Source organism: Myotis daubentonii, chromosome 2 (assembly GCF_963259705.1).
Source record: "Myotis daubentonii chromosome 2, mMyoDau2.1, whole genome shotgun sequence".
In the NCBI taxonomy this organism is placed as follows: Eukaryota; Metazoa; Chordata; class Mammalia; order Chiroptera; family Vespertilionidae; genus Myotis; species Myotis daubentonii.
Genome location: NC_081841.1, coordinates 136,753,782 through 136,773,505, shown reverse-complemented (window position 1 = coordinate 136,773,505; position 19,724 = coordinate 136,753,782). Strand labels below are relative to the sequence as shown.

The 19,724-nt window shown below is 41.6% G+C and overlaps 1 pseudogene; it reads left to right on the top strand.

Moving 5' to 3' along the window:
* The first annotated feature begins 18,446 nt into the window (after nucleotides 1–18,446).
* Nucleotides 18,447–19,724, top strand: LOC132226693 (small ribosomal subunit protein uS2-like; annotated as a pseudogene).

The following is a 19,724-nucleotide window of genomic DNA, read 5'->3' as shown; positions in this document are numbered from 1 at the left end:
TAGTATAGCTTGATATCTGGTATTGTGATCCCTCCAACTTTCTTCTTCTTTCTCAAGATTGCTGCAGCTATTCAGGGTCTTTTTTTATTGCAAATGAATTTTTGGAGAATTTGTTCTAGGTCTTTGAGGTATGCCATTGGTATTTTAATGGGGATTGCATTGAATCTGTAGATCATTTTAGGTAGTATGACATTTTAATGATGTTGATTCTACCAATCCATGAATACTATATGTTCTTCCATTTGTTTATGTCTTCCTCTATTTCTTTTATCAGCATCCTGTAATTTTCTAAGTACAGGTCCTTTACCTCAGTTAAATTTACTCCTAGGTATCTTAATTTTTTTGTTTCAATGGTAAATGGGACTTTTTGTTTGTTTGTTTGTTTCTCTTTCTGTGAGTTCATTATTGGTGTATAGAAAACCCATAGATTTCTGGGTGTTAATTTTGTATCTTGCTACATTCGCAAATTCATCTATTAGTTCTAGTCATTTTTTGATGGAGTCTTTACAATTTTCTATGTACAATATCATGTCATCTGTGAATAATGACAGTTTTACTTCTTCTTTTCCAATTTGGATGCCTTTTATTTCTTTTTGTCTGACCACTATGGCTAACACTTCCAGTACTATGTTGAACAGGAGTGGTGAGAGTGGGCATTCTTGTCTTTTTCCTGTTCTCAGGGGAAATGGTTTTAGTATATGCCCATTGAGTATGATGTTGGCTGTAGGTTTGTCACATAAGGCTTTTATTATATTGAGGTATGATCCTTCTATTCCCACCTTGCTGAGAGTTTTTATCAGGAAAGGGTGTTGGGTTTTGTCAAATGCTTTTTCTGCTTTGATTGATATGATTATGTGATTTTTGTCTCTCAATTTGTTTATATGGTGTATCACGTTTATGGATTTGCTGATATTGTACCAGCCTTGCATCCTTGGAATAAATCCCACTTGGTCATGGTGTATGATCTTTCTAATGTAATGCTGGATCTGATTTGCTAGAATTTTGTTGAGGATTTTAGCATCTATGTTTATCAGGGATATTGACCTATAATTATCTTTCTTTGTAGTGTCTTTATCTGGTTTTGATATTAGGGTGATGCTGGTTTCATAGAAAGAGCTTGGAAGTATGCCTTCCTCTTGAACTATTTGGAATAGTCTGAGAAGGATAGGTTTTAGTTCTTTGAATGTTTTTTTTTTTAATATATTTTATTGATTTTTTACAGAGAGGAAGGGAGAGAGATAGAGAGTTAGAAACATCGATGAGAGAGAAACATCGATCAGCTGCCTCCTGCACATCTCCCACTGGGGATGTGCCCGCAACCCAGGTACATGCCCTTGACCGGAATTAAACCTGGGACCTTTCAGTCCGCAGGCCGACGCTCTATCCACTGAGCCAAACCGGTTTTGGCAAGTTTTAGTTCTTTGAATGTTTGATAAAACTCTCCTGTAAAGCTGTCTGGCTCCAGGCTTTTGTTTGCTGAAAGCTTTTTGATGATTGCTTCAATTTCCTCCTTAGTTATCGGCCTGTTGAGATCTTTTTATTCTTCTTGATTGAGTTTTGGAAGGTTGCATTTTTCTAGGAATATGTCAATTTCCTCTAGATTGTTTACTTTGTTGGAGTAGAGTTGCTCATAGTATATATATATATATATATATATATATATATATATATATATATATATTTACAATCTTTTTGTATTTCTGTGAGGTCTATTGTTATTTTGCCTCTTTCATTTCTGATTTTGTTTATTTGGGTCCTCTATCTTTGCTTCTTAGTGATCCTGGCTAGAGGTTCATTAATCCTGTTTTTCCTTTCAAAGAACCAGCTCTGGGTTTCATTGATCTTTTGTAATGTTGTGTGTGTGTGTGTGTGTGTGTGTTTTGTCTTTATTTCATTTATTTCTGCTCCAAATTTTATTACCTCCTTCACTCTTATTGCTCTCTTTCTAATTCTTTAAGTTGTGGAGTTAGATAATTTGTTACTAGTTTTTCTTTTTTATGAGGTAGGCCTGTAGTGCTATGAACTTCCCTCTTAGGACTGCTTCACTGTGTCCCATAGGTTTGGGATTGTTGTGTTTTCATTGTCATTAGTTTCAGGATGTTTTTAATTTCTTCTTTGATTTCTTTGGTAAGTTAATCATTATTTAACAGCATGCTATTCAGGCTCTAAGTGTTTGAATTTTTTAAATTGTTTTTATTATAGTTGATTTCTAATATTAGGCCATTGTGGTCTGAGAAGATGCTTGATATGATTTCAATCTTTTAGAATTTAGAGAGACTTTGCCTGTGACCCAATATGTGGTCTATCTTTGAAAATGTCCCATGTGCACTTGAGAAGAAGGTATATTCTGTAGTTTTGGGGTGAAATGTTCTGAAGATGTCAATTAAGTCCATCTCATCTAGTGAGTTATTTAGGATTGCTGTTTCTTGGCTAATTTTTTGTCTAGAGGATTTATCCAGTGATGTCAGTGGGGTATTAAAGTCCCCTACTATGAGTACATTGTTGTCGATCTCTTCCTTGTTATCTTTGAGGAGTTTTTTCATGTATTTGGGTGCTCCTGCATTGGGTGCATATATGTTTACCAGGGTTATATCCTCTTATTGTATCGATTCCTTTAGTATTATGAATTGGCTTTCCTTATCTCTTGTTATGGCCTTCACTCTGAGGTCTATTTGGTCAGATATAAGTATTGCTACCCCAGTTTGTTTGTTTTTTAATTTCCATTTACCTGAGAGATATTTTTCCATCCCTTCACTTTCAGTCTGTGTGAGTCTGTTTCTCTGAGTGGGTTTCTTGTAGACAGCAAATATATGGGTCACGTTTTCTTATCTATTAGGCCACTCAATGTCTTTTGATTGAAGCAGGTAAGCCATTTACATTGAAAGTTATTATTGATAGGTACTTGTTTGTAGCCATTTTTATTTTTTGTGTCTTTGTTCCTTCTTCCTCCTTTTTTTTTCTTCTTTTTACAACAGGTTTTTGATTGTTTGTTTGTTTGTTTTAGCATTTCTTGCATTGCTGGCTTGGTAGTGATAAAACTTCCTTAGCTTTTTTTTTGTCTTTGAAGCTCTTAATTTCCCCTTCAATTTTGAATGATACCATTGCTGGATAGAGTATTCTTGGATTCAGTCCCTTACTTTGCATCACTTTGTATACTTTCTTCCATTCCTTTCTGGCCTGGTGTGTTTCTGTTGAGAAATAATGTGATAATCTAATGGGAGATCTCTTATAGGTAACTTTCTGTCTCTCTCTTGCAGCCTTTAAGATTCTCTCTTTGTTGTTAACATTTGCCATTGTAATTACGACATGTCTTGGTGTGGATCCTTTGGGGTTCACCTTGTTTGGGACTCTGTGCTTGTATGACTTTTTCTTCCCCAAATCAGAGAAGTTTTCTGACATTATTTCTTCAAATAGGTTTTCTAACCCTTGCTCCTCTCCTTGTCGTTCTGACACCCCTATTATATGTATATTACTTCATTTCATGTTGTCCCAAGCTCCCTTGGGCTCTTCTCATGTGTTTTGATTTTTTCCTCCAAGTGCAGTTGAGATTGGGTGTGTTTTGCTTCCCTTTCTTCTGATTCGCTAATTCAGTTCTCCCCTTCTCCTATTCTACTCTTGAAAGCTTCCATATTGTTTTTTATTGTAGCTATATCACTCTTTATTTCCTCCTGATTCTGACATAGGTTGTTGATTTTCTCATCTATCCAATTTATAAACTATATGACCCTTATTTTGAATTCTTTTTCTGGCATATTTCATGCCTCTATTTCATTTAGTTCCTTTTCTGCCGATTTCTCCTTTTCTTTCCTTTGGATGTTGTTCTTCTGTCTCCATTTTTTCTCTCCACTAGGTGTTGAGTGGCGTGGGGCCTGTGGCTGAAGTTGTGAGCATGGTCGTGGGTGGCACTGCTTCTCAGGTGATCATGGGCCATCCATTCCTTGTGCGGTCACAGGACAGTGGCTGCTCATGGGGTGGCTGTTACTTGGGCAGTTGCAGGCAGCAGCTGCCCACAGGGAGGCTGCGCCTCGGGTGGTCCCCGGCAGCAGCTGCTCCTTAGGTGGTCGTGGGTGGCAGCTGCTTCTCATGCAGTTGCGGGCAGTGGCTACTCCTCTGGTGGTTGCTGGTGGCAGCTGCTTGCGTGGCTGCTGGAGTGGTCATGGTTCCCAGGGCTGCTGTGTAAGGCTCAGCTGTTCGCATGCATAATCGTGGTGCCTGGGGCTAAAGCTTCTGGCTGGGGGGAGGGGAGTGCCCTCCGGAACTCACAGAAGCCCTCAGCTGGGGTGGCTGGAGTCCCGGTGTCCGTGGGTCAGCAGCCGAGGCAGCAGGTCTCTGGCTGAGTGTCTGTAGGATCCCGGGTGATATCTGAGAGCACCCTACATGGAGGTGAGGCTAGGCTCCCAGTCACAGAAGCTCTCCCCTTTAAGATGGCACAGCCTCTGTGGCAGAGCCAGCACTCCAGAGAGATTATAGCAGTAGCAGAGGCTGTCTGGTTATGCAAGCCCGGTCCACCAGCCACCAAGGTTCCTGTGAGATCAGGTTGTCCCTCACTCAGACACACACACACACACACACACACACACACACACACACACACCATAAGTCCACACACTCCCCTTTCGCTCCCTCATTTACTCACATTCTCTCCCTTATTGCCATCCCCTCAGCCACCATCTTGTAATTCCAGAGTAAGGCCTTCTTGATACAGCCATGGTCAACTACCCTGAACTGTCACTCAAAAGCATATTTCAATTTTACTTAAAAGGTGTCTTTTTTTAATGTGTATTCCCCCAAAATAACCTTAACTAAAAATCAAATTTTAGTTTAGAGCTTTCTCTAGACCAATGTCTCTTTCTTCATTCCTATATACCAATAGAATTGTGCATTTTATTTTAACCTCAACCTGCCTGTGTTTAAAATTTTAAGCTAAGGTTAAGAGCTTTCTCTGCTAGCAATCCTACCTGGACATCTTATTTCCAAATAACTCTTTCCTGGAGAACATTTTACTGGCCCCACAGCTCAACCCTACTATATATGTCAATTTATCTGTATTCCCTTAGTTGAAAAAAATATTAGAATCATTTAAGAGCTAAAGTTTGTTTTAGATTTTTAATTTTATAAAATGTTTCCATGTTATTTTGATCAGCATGATTGCTGGAGCTGCCCTTTCTCTCTGCTCCAATCCCATAGCTCTTATCTCTGGGTGGGGGAGAAGAGCCTCCTATGAAGATTAAGAGGCATTAGGGTGGCTACCCCTGGCCTTCTCCTGCTGGCCCTGTACCTGCTTTGGTATGTTTCAGTGGAAAAAGGAGGAGAAGGCTTTAGGGAAGGAGATGCCTCCCCTGGACATTTTTGGAGTGGCTCCTTGATCTTGCCCCAGATGTTTCACTGACCTCATTTCCTTCTCTCCTCTGCTCATTACTCTCCAACAATGTCAGTCCTCAAACATGCTGAGTACTCTCCCATCTCAGCATCGTTGCACTTAGCATCCCTTCTGCATGCAATCCTCTTTCCCTACATATCTGCATGGCTCACTCTTCAACTGCTCAAATGGACCCCCATCAGACAGGTCATTGCTGACCACCATATATAAAATTCTTACTCCACTGTCAGCTTGCTCTTAATCCTCTTACTCTGCTATATTTTTATTTTCTTTTTTTTAAAAAAAATATAATTGTTATTGATTTTTTTTTTAAGGAGAGAGAGAGAGAGAGAAATATCGATATGAGAGTGTAAGCTCAATGGTTACCTCCCTCACACCCCTACCAGGGATTGAGCTCACAACCCAGGCATATGCCCTGACCAGGAATCAAACTGGCAATCTTTTGGTGCATAGGATGATGCCAAACCAACTGAGTCATAAGGGCCAGGGCTGCTCCATTTTTCTTCATAGCACTTGGCATCACCTGACATAAATATATATTTGTTCATCTCTCCACCACTTATGAAAAGGTAAACTCTGTAAGAAACAGGACTATGCTGCATTCCTACCATATCACCAGAACCTAGAACAGAGCTGGGCATGTAGTAGGTACTCATTGTTTAATGAATGAGTGAGTGAATGGAGATGACCTCATACATCTCTGCAAGTCAGAATTGGGAAGCCTCCTACAAGAACTTCTCATAAAGACTGCAAGAGTTTTAACCAAGATCTGAGAAGAGTAATTCTAAAGACTGAGTAGTGGCTATCTTTAGGCCCCAAGCCCATTGGACACATGTCTGAACTTTGACAAACAGTAAAATTGTAAATAAAATCAGAAAGATCCATTTCCCTGAACTATAGAGTATCGGTGCTGAACTAACACTGCCCTGGGGCTGTTGAATAGAGATAATTGTTTCTCTGATTTTGCCATGTGTTAGTTTCCTGTTTCTGTATAACACATTTCTAAAACTTAGCAGCTTAAAAAAGCTATTCATTACCTCATAGTTCTCTAGGTCAGAAGTCCAGGCAGGCTTGGCTGGGTTCTCTGCTTAGGATCTCACAAGTCTGAAGTCGGTGTGATTCAGATGGGAGCCACTGACTAATCAAATGTGAGTTATTACTGATCAGGTGACTGTGTTTGTACGCATAGGGTAGAGAGGACTGCAAAAACGTACTGGGGTCAGAGTAAATGTTACTAACTTAATCTGATGAGGTCTTGAAGATCTGATGTATGACCTTCTATGCAGTGGTTCTCAACCTTGGCTGCACATTAGAATCACCTGGGAATCTTTTTAAAATCCTGATTTCTGGGCCTCGTCCTCCGGAAATTCTGTTTCTTTGTTATCGGGTGGGGCCACAACATTAGTAACAAAGAAACAATTTCCGGAGGATGAGGCCCAGAAATCAGGATTTTAAAAAGATTCCCAGGTGATTCTAATGTGCAGCCAAGGTTGAGAACCACTGGAACCTTCTCCTTTCAGTTTCAAGATTGGACCTGGCAAGCAGCTAGCCAGAATTCACCTGTAGCATGTCAAGCTTAAAAGCCCATGACTTCTCTTAAGCACTCTTCCAGGGATAGGAAACATGTGGCATGCTTGCTGTGACTCACCACTCCCATGTCCCGTCACTGGCTGACCACGCAGACCTTCCCTCTGTGACCTGTGTAGCCTCAGAATCATCAAGACTGTGCTCCCGGCTGCCACTGTCAATTAAACAGAGTTGAAGTCCAGGGCAGAACTCATCTCCTGTCTGGACTACACTATACCTCAAATTTCAGGAATCCCAGAAACAGCAAGATTTCCACCTATTTCTTATTTTAGCTGCAAAATTACATATTGTAAATGTTAGGGGAACACCTTGACTCCCTCTATTGTGTACCATTAGCTGAATCTGACTAGAGAAAGGGAAGTGCAGAGAAGTGAAATCTTTTATACATTTTTTAGGGCTATTACTTAAACTTATATGAATTCTGGGATTCTCCTCTTGCAGAATTTCTCTTTTCTAAAGAGTGTAAAAGGAATTAAAATGATTAAGTAGAAGGAATATAGACTCAACATGTATGTAGTAAAGCCATTTGGGCTATTTAACCTTCTTAAAGGAAACTGAAAATATTAAGATGTTGTATTCTGTTCCCACAGAGAGGCAAGACAGCCTTAGGAGAGTCATTGGGAAGCTCAAGCTTATAGGAAGTTACTGGAAGCTATGAGATCTGTTTTTCTGAGAGGTAGAGGGGTCTCCTGAATGGTGTGGCAGCTCTGTTTGGATCTGGGAAGGTAGAGAAGGGGCTGCGGAGCCCTGTGTAGTTCTGTGGTTTGAAACTGGAAGATTAAGGAACCCAATGATCTAACCCGTGCCTACTCATCATTTCTCATGATCTGGATGGGAGTCTTGGGGTTGCAATTCTTTCTGTGTGGCTGTTCTTTCTCCCTGGTTTACTCTTTCCTAACTCTGTCTAGCTAACTCCTATCCAGTCCTAAGATCTCAAATTAAGTGTCATGCCCAGCAGTCCTGACCAGATGCCCCAGTTACACACCTGCCCAGAACCCCGTACTTGGGCTGAGTTACACTACTAAGTAATTCATTGCATAGTTCTTTGTTTAATAGATTGAAAGTTCCTTGAGGACAGGGTTGAACTCTTTCTTCCTCACTCATTTCTCTGCAAAGCCTGGCTCAGTATTTGAAACTCAGGCAAGAGCTCAGTAAATTTGTGTTGAATAAATGATGGAAAGAATCAAAAGTTAGGACAAGACCTTTCGCGCTCTTGCTATGATAAAGAGATGCCATACGTGGGCTTTATTTTTAGTATACCTTTTCCCTCTTGTAGCATCTCTCTTTTTGCAACAAACATCCACATATTTTGGGCTCATGTATTTAAGACTTAGCTCTCAGTTGTCTGTTAGGTATTTCCTTATTGTCAGGAACTAAGCTGACAATGACCAAGGTTATTGTAAACTATTTTTGGAGAATCTTAAACAAGATCTTTCAAAGTTCAGCTGCTTGGAAGTTTCTAAATTGGTAACCAAGATGTTGATCTAGTACAGTGATGGCAAACCTATGACACGCGAACTCATTTTTTTGGTTGATTTTTCTTTGTTAAATGGCATTTAAATATATAAAATAAATATCAAAAATATAAATCTTTGTTTTACTATGGTTGCAAATATCAAAAAATTTCTATATGTGACACGGCACCAGAGTTAAGTTAGGGTTTTTCAAAATACTAACACGCCGAGCTCAAAAGGTTCGTCATCACTGATCTAGGACATGTCATATGCAATAAGACGGTTCTCCCTAGACTGCTAGGAATCTCCAAAATCAGGCCACATGGCAGCTGGGGATGGATGGGAGGGAATTTTTTTGTGGTGGTGGTAGTGGAGGTGGGTGGATCAAGTAAGGAAAGGAAAGGGTCCTGAAACTGCTCCTCTAAATCAATATGGAGAGATAATGATGAACCTCCCTAAATTCCTCATTAGGCATGAACCCTGGGGGCTCGTTAGTACACCTCCTGCAGAGTTTCAAACTAAAGGTTAATGATTACAGAAAACAGTGCCTGTCCTTTCTAATCCACATAAAAATCATCTCAAAGGCTTTCAAAGTAATTCAGTTGTTTCCAGATCCAGTTTCCAGATTCCCTGAAGCCATGGGGCATGAGGATCCAACCTTATCTTTTCTAGACATTCTTTCCTTTTGTTGTAAGACTGTTTATTATTAAAATGTATGGACTATAATTGAAACTTTTGACTTTTCTGCCTATAGAAGCACCACTCCCTTTGGTAGGAGCACTCTTTCAAGGCTTCTGGGTTATAGTCCTCAGTAAGGCCCAAATAAAACCCTTAAATTTTCAGGGATTCAATTTTTCTTTCTGTTGACAATTGTGATAGTTGAAAATGCCTGACAAGACATCTAGCATTTTAATTAAGCATCCAGAAAATCAATATGTGCCTTACAGTCAAAGGCTCTACTTGGATGGCTGATTGGTGGATTGGTGGCTGGTAGGTAAATTGGTTGTTTCTTTACTTCTGGTCAAGGTTGGACTTTCTAATTCACTAGCAAAGTCATGATGCCTCCTTTACCTTGTTTGAAATGGGTCTTTCTGTTCAGGATTAATCACATGGGCCTTGGTGCTCCCACAGGCAGCAGTCCACTTAGGACAAGAAGGTGGCCACTCTTAGTCCCCTTACTCTGCTCTGTTTTGTGCATCACAAGTCAGTCCTTAAGACAAGTATGTTCATTTCAACTGAAGTGATATTATTAGAGTTGTCACCATCACTGGCCTCTCCATCACTACTGAGCATTGATTTGCCATGGAGAAATAGTTCTAAAACATCTGGCTTCCTTTCTTTTCCTCCCTCCCTCCCTTCCTCCCTCTTTTCCTTCCTTCCTTCCTTCCTTCCTTCCTTCCTTCCTTCCTTCCTTCCTTCCTTCCTTCCTTCCTTCCTTCCTTCCTTCTTTCCTTCTTTTCTTTCTTCCAAATTTCCTTTTTGCCTTTCTTTGTCTCCTTTCTTCAACCTTCCCTCTCAGTCGCATTCTCTGTCTTTTTCTGTTTCTCTCTGCATGGTCCTTTTTTTGTTTCTTTTTTCTTCCTTCTCTGTGCCATGTAAGGGTTTGTAAGGTGTTAACTGCACAAGGACACCTTGCCAAGAGGAGAAATGAGGGCGGAAAGCCAGCCTACACTGTGCTTGCTGAAGCATAAATGCTGTCATGGGGTTTTGTTGGCCCAGAGGAGTCATCTTTTCCTAATTTACACAAAAGCATTTTTGGAGCTAACAGTGACTTTCCCTGCCCTAGACTATTCCCAGGGGAAGCAGCTCCTTTGCATTTTTCTCTTGACCCAGGCTTCCTCTGAATCTTAATAGAAACCTCCATTGCCCTCCTTCTCCCACCTGCTGACCAATCCTGGGCAGGTTGCAATTGCATTTATATCAGAAATGTAGAATTAAAGTGTTTCTGCAATATTCTAGTGCTTTCATCTTTTGTTTGCTGATCTTTCAATTTTGCTGAGATTCTTCTGAGTAGAAAGAGCTAACCTTTCAATCACTTGCCTTAGATGTTTAACTCTAATTTTCTTTTCTCAGTTGTCTATATAACTAAGCCCTCCTAAGCTCTTGTTGATCCACTGGCAATGATGGTGCTTATTTGACAGTGGTGTTTGTTCCATAATCTCTGACTGAAAATATTGAGGATGCTTCTAATAGCTGTTGGACTATCAGAGAACTGTGGACTTGGAAGTTCAAGTTCTTGGAATGCTCTTGAGATTAAGGTTCATTTCTAAATTTCCTTTGTATCAGTAGTGCTTAGCACATTGCTTGCCACAGAATAGGCATTTATCAAGACTGTTGAGTGTCTGAGTGAAGACGTGCCTAAATAAATCCTCTTCTAACTGTGGGCTTCCTAGGAGACTCATCCTGGTGCTAAAAGTAGCCATTATAAATCCACATCAAGGGTGGTGTCCTGACCCTCACATCCAGCTGTCCCAGGGTATAGTGAGATGACACCTGTGTTAAGTGCTTGTGAGATACAAGAAACAGGTGCATGCTCAAGGTAAGCCAGTTTAAAAAACTTAAAGTATGCAGGAAAAGCCGGGGAGATTGGAAATCAGCTCAACAGCCATAGAGCAAGGCCTCATGCCAGGTCACTCAGGAGAGAAAGAGGGATTCTTCCTTGATTTACTGCACTTCCCTTGTGGTGACAGCGATTTCAGTCAGTCTATGTTGTTCCTATTGACTAACATTTTTGCTTTTTAAATCCTCATCCAAGGATATGTTTTTAATAGATTTTTAGAGAGAGGGGGAGGGAGAGGAGAGAGAGAGAGAGAGAGAGAGAGAGAGAGAGAGAGAGAGAGAGAGAGAGAGAGAAAACCATTATGTGAGAGAAACATCTATCAGTTGCCTCCCATACATGTCCCAATGGGGAATGGAACCTGCAATATAAGCATATACCCTTCCGGAGAATCAAACCCACAAACTTTTTTGTTTATAAGATGACCAGGGACATTGACTGACTTTTTGCTGTCCTCCAACCTTACAGTTTCTGGTTAGTGTCTGGTCTTAGAGTTCCTCCTTTCTATGACTCTTGCTCTAGTCCCATATCCAGCTTTTAGAGAGGGCTGGCAGGCAATGTTCAGCAGAGGCCCCACTGCAACATGCCGAGTCCATGTACCAGCCTGCCTCAGGGACAGTGCCCTTTAAATAGTGAGCTCCTCAGACAGGGGTTGTGGGAGGCAAATATTCAAGGCTTCCCAGATATGGTCAGAGAGCATGGCCTAAATGCCTCCTGAGGATTACTGCTTTCTCCTGAGTGTCAAACCAGAATGTTTTTATGGTTACAGTCATATCCCATTCAGTACTCACCCATTTAGTGCAGCTTGTCCCAGGAATACTTTTTTATTTTTATTTTTATGGATTTCAGAGAGGAAGGTAGAGACAGATAGAAACATCTATAATGAGAGAGAATCATTGATTGGCTGCCTCCTGCATGCCCCCCACTGGGGACCCAGTCTGAAACCCGGGCATGTGCCCTGATGAGGAATTGAACTGTGATCTCCTGGTTCAAAAGTTGATGTTCAACCACTGAGCCATGCCAGCCAGGCAGGAATACTTTTATGTTACATGTTCAAATCCAGTATGGTACTAAACTTTGCAGTAAAAGGACAGTGAAAAGACGATGGAACAGGCCAAACAGTAGAGGAGCACATTGAAGCGCCCCATCACTGGGCATGTGAAGGTCATAGAGACCTACTTTCCCTTGGTTCACAATCACTTTTACTTGCCTGTGAGTTCTCTTTATGTCACTGAGTCACAATAGCTGCCAAAAGGTGCTAGAGGTTCCTCAAAAGTGTCCAGGAAATGTACAACACTGGTGTGTTTGACTGAAGTTTGAGTCTCTTTCAAGAAAATGATTCAGAAAATAGAATTAGGGAATTAGGCAGAATCCATTGACATTATGAAAGAAGGGCATCATAAAACTCACTGCAGCCTGAGAAGACTAACTACAGTTTGTATGGGATTAGCAGAAATGATGGTTGGAACTTGTGAAACTTCAGGGGATTAATGAGAACTGTCACCATTTCTATTTTTTTCCCCAATTGAAGCTTACATTCAATGTTATTATGTATTAGTTTCAGGTGTACAACACATTGGTTAGACAATCATGTACTTTACAGAGTGGTCCCCCCAATATTTTAAGTACCCACCTGGCCCCATTTATATACACAGTTATTATGATATTATTGACTGTACTAGAGGCCCAGTGCACAAAAATTTGTGCACTCAGGGGGAGGGGGGTCCCTTAGCCCGGCCTGTGCCCTCCTGCAGTCTGGGACCCCTCAGGGGATGACCACCTGCTGGCTTAGGCTCGCTCCCCAGGGGATTGGACCTAAGATGGAAATCAGACATCCTTCTGGCAGCCCGGCAGCCCTCGGGGGATGTCCACTTGCCAGCGGGGAGCAGGCCTAAACTGCAGTTGGACATCCTTAGCGCTGCTGAGGAGGCAGGAGAGGCTCCCACCACCACCGCTGTACTGGCAGCCATCAGCCTGGCTTGTGGATGAGCAGAGTTCCTCCCATGTGACAGCACCCTGACCACCAGAGGGCAGCTTCTGTATTGAACGTCTGCCCCCTGGTGGTCAGTGCGTGTCATAGTGACCAGTCATTCCCAGTCATTCTGCTGTTAGGGTCAGTTTGCATATTACCCTTTTACTATATAGGATAGAGGCCTGGTGCACAGGTGGGGGCTAGCTGGTTTGCCCTGAAGTGTGTCCTGGATCAGGGTGGGGGTCCCACTTGGGTGCCTGGCCAGCCTGGATGAGGGGATGATGGCTGTTTGCAGCTGGTCACACACCCTTCAGGGTGGGGTCCCCACAGGGGTGCCTGGCCAGTCTGGGTGAGGGGCTGAGGGCCGTTTTCAGGCTGGCGGGTGACTGAAGCTTCCAACCTCTCCTTTTTTTCTTCTGGGATTTATTTACCTTCTATGGCTGTCACTGGAGCTGAGAGCTGGCTTTAGCTCTCAGGCTCGGCTCCAGCTCTGAGACCTCAGCTGCTAAAAGCAGGGATCTGGGTTTGTTTGGCTTCTATAATTGAAACACTGCTGCAGCTCCAGCTCTGAGGCCACGCATGGCTGAAAGCAGGTTTCTGGGGTTTGTTTAGCTTCTATAATTGCAACATTGTTTCTTAGAGTGCAGCTCAGAGGTCGGCAGCAGCAGGCGGGGAACCTTGGCTTCCTCCATTACTGGAGCAAGCAAGCCTCCTATTCGCTTCAGCTGCCTGGCTGCTGGCTGCCATCTTGGTTGGCAGTTAATTTGCATATTGCCCTGATTAGCCAATGGGAAGGGTGTCGGAGGTACGGTTAATTACCATGTTTGTCTATTATTAGATAGGATTCCCTATAATGCAATTTAAATCTCTGTGACTATTCTATAATTTCTATTTTGTATTTATTAATCGTTCCACCTTTCTCACCCAGCCCTCCAAATTCCCTCCACTTTGGCAACCATCAGTTTGTTCTCTGTATCTATGAATCTGTTTCTATTTTATTTTGTTCTTTAGATTCTACATATAAGTGAAATCATGTGATATTTGTCTTTCTCTGTTTGACTTATTTTAACATAGTACCTCTAGGTCAGCCGTGGGCAAACTACGGCCCGCAGGCCGGATCCGGCCCTTTTGAAATGAATAAAACTATTGAAAAAAAAGACTGTACCCTTTTATGTAATGATGTTTACTTTGAATTTATATTAGTTCACACAAACACTCCATCCATGCTTTTGTTCCGGCCCTCTGGTCCAGTTTAAGAACCCATTGTGGCCCTCGAGTCAAAAAGTTTGCCCATTCCTGCTCGAGGTCCATCTATGTTTTTGTAAAAAGGTAAGATTTCCTTCTTTTTTACAGAGCATTCCACTGTATATATGTACCGCACCTTTTTTATCTACTCATCTATTGATGGATACTTGGTTTGCTTCCATATCTTGGCTATTGTAAATCATGCTGCAGTGAACATGGGATGCATATATGCTTTCAAACTGGTGTTTTGGTTTCATCAGATATATTTCCAGAAGTAAAATCGCTGGCTCATAAGGCAATTTCATTTTTAATTTTTTGAGGAATCTCCACACTTTTTTCCACTGAGCCACACCGGCTATAGTTGCTGCACCAGTCTGCATTCCCATCAACAGGGCACAAGAGTTCCCTTTTCTCCACATCCTCACCAGCACTTTTTATTTGTTGATTTATTGATCATAGCCATTCTGATAGGTATAAGGTGGTATTTTATTTTGGTTTTGACTTCCATTTCTCTGATAATTATTGATGCTGACCAACTTTTTATATATTTATTGACTATTTGTATGTCTTCTTTGGAGAAGTATCTACTTATGTCTTCTGCTCACTTTTTCATTGGGTTGTTTGTTTTTCTGGTGTTGAGATGTCTGAGTTCTTTATAAATTTTGGGTATTAACCCCTTATTGGATGTATCATTGCCAAATAACTTCTCCCATCCGGTAGGTTGTCTTTTCCTTTTGTTGATTGTTCCTTTGCTGTGCAAAATTTTTTAATTTGATGTAGTCCCATTTGTTTATTACTTTTTGTTTGTTTACCCAGTCACCATTTCTTTAAATTTTGCTATAATGATTCAGTTGGTGCTCTCATTTTGGGAAATGCATTACCATTACTCTGCCCCAACCACCCCCTATGCTATTTTCCAAGAAATGAACACAAAACAATAACCAGGAGAAGAGCCCAGATCTTTCTCCCATCCTCGCACAGCTGTCACTTACTGGCTGGCATCTTCTCTGTTCTGTGAGAAATAAATGCTGCTGCATCTCTTCTCTTGTTCCACAGTGAGTGTCACGGCGAGTCCAGGTTGTTCCACTTTCGGGGCCTCGGCAGGTTGCTCAGGCTTTCTTCCAGGGGTTAGGTTGTGGGGAATTGAGGAGAGGCTGCTCAGGTCATTGTTCTTGTCCCCTTTGATCTCTTCCTTTAAGCGGCAGTTTCAGTCACTGACGCTATCAATCTAGCACATTTCATAAACAGTAAATTCGTTTTAAAAACCTGCTGCTGAGCAGCCATCTGTCTCCATTTTTGTCAATCTGCTATTATAACAGTGCAACTGTGCCATGAGGTCATCTTTCACGGAAGATTCCTTGTTCTGAAGGCGGACATGTTAAATGTGGAGACAAGAGCTATGGGCCAACTGACAACATTTCCGCCCACTAGCCTTTCATCACTGGAGCTTGGAATTTAAATCTTGTTTTTGACCTAAGGTGATATTGATGGTTTCTATATGTTGCTACGCTTGATTTATATACTTTAAGATTACAGAATGTCCCAACATCCTGATTTATTATTTATTAGGTGGGAATAAGGAAAACAGATGTTAGTACCATTTGAGTACTGCTGGTAGGTAAACTAAGGCACCGAATGCTCACAGTCAGATAGCAAAGGAGGAGAAATGGGAATGTGTCACAGAGCTATGATCTCTTTCTTGAACAACTGAGTCATCTTTCTTTATCTTTTTTTTTTTTTGGTACCATTTAAGCAATTCACAGAACTGCTATATGTGAACATTTTGCTCTCCAGAGGCCAGTCTGAACATAAGCGAGAGAACTGGAATTGGCTCTGAGCTGAATTGTAAGAAGAAGCTGACACCTGCATCCCAAGCCAGTTTTTAATACTTTACATTCTACAATGTATTCTCCTTGCAGCACTTATGACCTCTTTCCACTAATCATTTCTATTAGGGGAAAACATTTTTTAAAACCCTCAACAACATAAAATCCATGAAACCGCCCAAAGATGCAGACAGCACCAGGAGGGATTGTGGGCACTTGAAACCCTTCTGGCGAAGGCGGCTTGTTAACTTATGCTCAGTTCCCACATGCTTGTCTCTAGATGGAACCATTTACAAGAGCTTGGAGTGCATTTTACTGTATTTACCATCAATGATTACCTTTAAAAGCTATTTTGGATGAAAGAAGAAGAATTTAGGTGGGTAGCAGGTTTTCAGAGCTCTTGAAAATTCCATTATTTCCATGACAGTGGCACATCTTATCTGTTTACATAGAGACTTACCTAAAACAAGTCAAATCTAATCTGTAAGCATGGATTTTAAGGAAGAAGCCAACCTGTTGTGCTCATTCCTGCAGCATCCTGGGCTGTTACTGTCTCAATCGGTCCCCTCCACCTTCCTCTGACATTCCCTCTAGTCTCCGTGTTAACCCTCTTTGTAGCTTTCTCATTGCTTTGCTCTTGTTTTGAGCACAGTGCCCCCTTCCTGCTGGAATTAAAAGGGCCACCTTTCCTGTGAACAATCAGTGGATGTCAAGAATAATACTTTTGATTGCCTTATTCTCATTCCTTGTAGTGATGGTTAAATTTAAGTGTTAACTTGGATAGGTTATGACACCCAGTTGTTTGGTCAAACACTAGTCTAGATATATCTGTGAAGGTATTTTTTTAGATGTGATTAACATTTAAGTCGGTAGACAGGTTTCATCCAATCTGTTGAACACTTTAAGACAAAGAGAGTTTTCCCAAAGAAGAAGCAATTTGCCTCAAGATAGCAACATAAAAATTCTGCCTCAGTTTCCAGGCTCCTGGACTGCCCCGCGGTTTTTACATTCAAGACTGCAACATCAACCTGAATTTCCAGAATGTTGAGCTGCCCTATGAATTTTGGGTTTGCCATCTTCCATAATTGCATGAACCATACCTTAAAATAAATACAGGGTGAGGCAAAAGTAGACTTACAGTTGTTTGTATGGAAAATAATATAATAATTAATAAATAATAATACAAGAATTAAATCTGTTTCACATACTCACAATTGTTTTATCCCACCCTGAATCTCTAACTCTATCTCTGTCTCTGCCTTTCTCTTTCTCTCTGTCTCTGTCACTGTCTCTCTCTCCACCTCTTTCTCCATATCTGTCTATCTATCTACCTACCTACCTGCCTACCTAGACACTTCTTATCTATTGGTTCTGTTTCTCTGGAGAACTCTGACTAATACACTTAGTTAATACCAAACTTATTTCTTTCTTTCCAAAGGACCATCAGGTGATTAAAACATTTCAGAGTTTGTCCAGTTGGGACTCTGACTAGGTGTGTGATATTTGTCAAATTATTAATATCCCTGTCTCTGTTACTCAGCATTTATATAGGAATAAAGAGCCTTTCTCCGTTACCCAGAGAGAGGTCCATATGGCATTGTTTTGGGTTCCCATTGTAACTTAAAAGGAAACTTTTTAAAAATAAATCTTTATTGTTGAAAATATGACTTATGTTCCCTTTTCTCCCCATTGACCACCTTCAGCCCACCCCTGTCTTCAGCACCCTATTGTCTATGTCCGTGAGTTATGCATATATGCATACAAGGTCTTTGGTTGATTACCTCCCACCCACCCATTCTCCCCCCACCACCCCTTCCCTCTGAGATTCCTCAATCTGTTCCATGATTCCATGTCTCTGGATTCACTCCGCTCATCAGTTTATTTTGTTACTTAGATTCCACATATGAATGAGATCATGACTGGCTTATTTCACTTAACATGATACTGTCCAGGTCCCTCCATGCTGTCTCAAAGGGTATGAGATTCTTCTTTTTTACTGCTGCATAGTATTCCATGGTATAAATGTACCACAGCTTTTTAACCCACTCATATGATGATGGGCACTTCAGCTGTTTTCAGATCTTAGCTATTGTAAATTGTGCTGCTATGAACATAGGGGTGCATATATTCTTTCTGATTGATGTTTCAGAATTCTTAGGATATCTTCCTAGAAGTGGAATCACTGGGTCAAATGGAAGTTCCATTTTTAATTTTTTGAGGAAGTTACATATTGTTTTCCATAATGGTTGTACCGGTCTGCATTCTCACCGGTGTACTAGGGTTCCCTTTTCTCCACATTCTGACCAGCACTTGTCATTTGTTGATTTGTTAATGGTAGCCATTCTGACAGGTGTGAGGTGATACCTCATTGTCATTTTAATTTGCATCTCTCTGATGATCAGTGAAAGGGAAACTTTCTTTAACAATGTCCAGAGCCCTTGATGTCCAACAAATGGAGGAGGATGTCCTAAATTCCTTGCAGCAGGAACCCACTTAGGTGGCGCAACTGTTAAGGGCCGCTGGCAAAAAGCACTTGGTTTAAATATGTCGGCTGAAACTCAGAGCGAAGGCAGAGCCACACCCTGAGGGTGGACCCAATCCAGAGATTGGATGCCACTCAGTCTGACTTTCCCGCCCAGTGTTAAGGGGATGGATCTCATGATGTCGCCAAAAGCTCAAGGCCCACCCAGATGTGATGTAACTTCCTATAATTTACGCATATAATAAACTCTTTCCGGTGCTGGCGCTCTCTGTCTGTCCCTTGAGTCAGAGGGCAGACACTACACCCAGCCCAAGATTTTAATCTAATTTTGTGTCTGTCTTTTCATTTTTCTTTAATCCCATAAGCACCTCCTACTTAAACGAACAGGTTCACGTCTCTCTCTCCCCATGCGGGATGCAGAGAAGAGACCCCAGCCTGACATACACAACCTTGACTCCAAATGGAATAATGCATCTACAAAAGGAAAAGAGATGGCATCTGCATCGTAAATCTGAAGAGAATCTACAAGAAGTTTCTTCCGGCATCTCATGTCATTGTTGCCATTGAAAACCCCACTGAGGTCAGTGTCATATCGTCTAGGAGCATCAGCCAGTGAGCCACTCCCATTGCTGGACACTTCTCTCCAAGAATCTTCACTAAACATACTGCAGGTAGGCTTCCAGGAGCCAAGATATCTGGTGGTGACTGATTCCAGGCTGACCACCAGCCTCTCACAGAGGTGTCCTACATCAACCTGCCTACCGTCTCTCTGCTCTGTGTAACACACACTCTCTGTGCACTACGTGGATATTGTCATCCTCATGCAATAACAAAGGAGCTCATTCAGTGTGTGATGTGGCCTGGGAGGTTCTGAATGGTACCGTCTCCTGTGAACACTCATGGGAGATTATGCCTGACCTCTGCTTCCACAGAGATCCTGATGAGATTGTACAGGAAGAACAGGCCACTCCTGAAAGCACTGTGACCAAGGAGGAATTTCAGGGTGAATGGACTGCTACTGAACCCAAGGTCTCAGACTGGTCTGAAGGACTGCAGGTGCCCTCTGTGCCTATCCACCAGTTCCCTACTGAAGACTGGAGCTCTCAGCTACCACTGAAGCTTGGCTGCAGCTCCACTGCTCAGGTCACTGAATGGGTAAGAACAACCACTGAGTGGTGTTCAGGTGTTCTTCCTAGATTCTTAAACAGAAAATGGAAATAA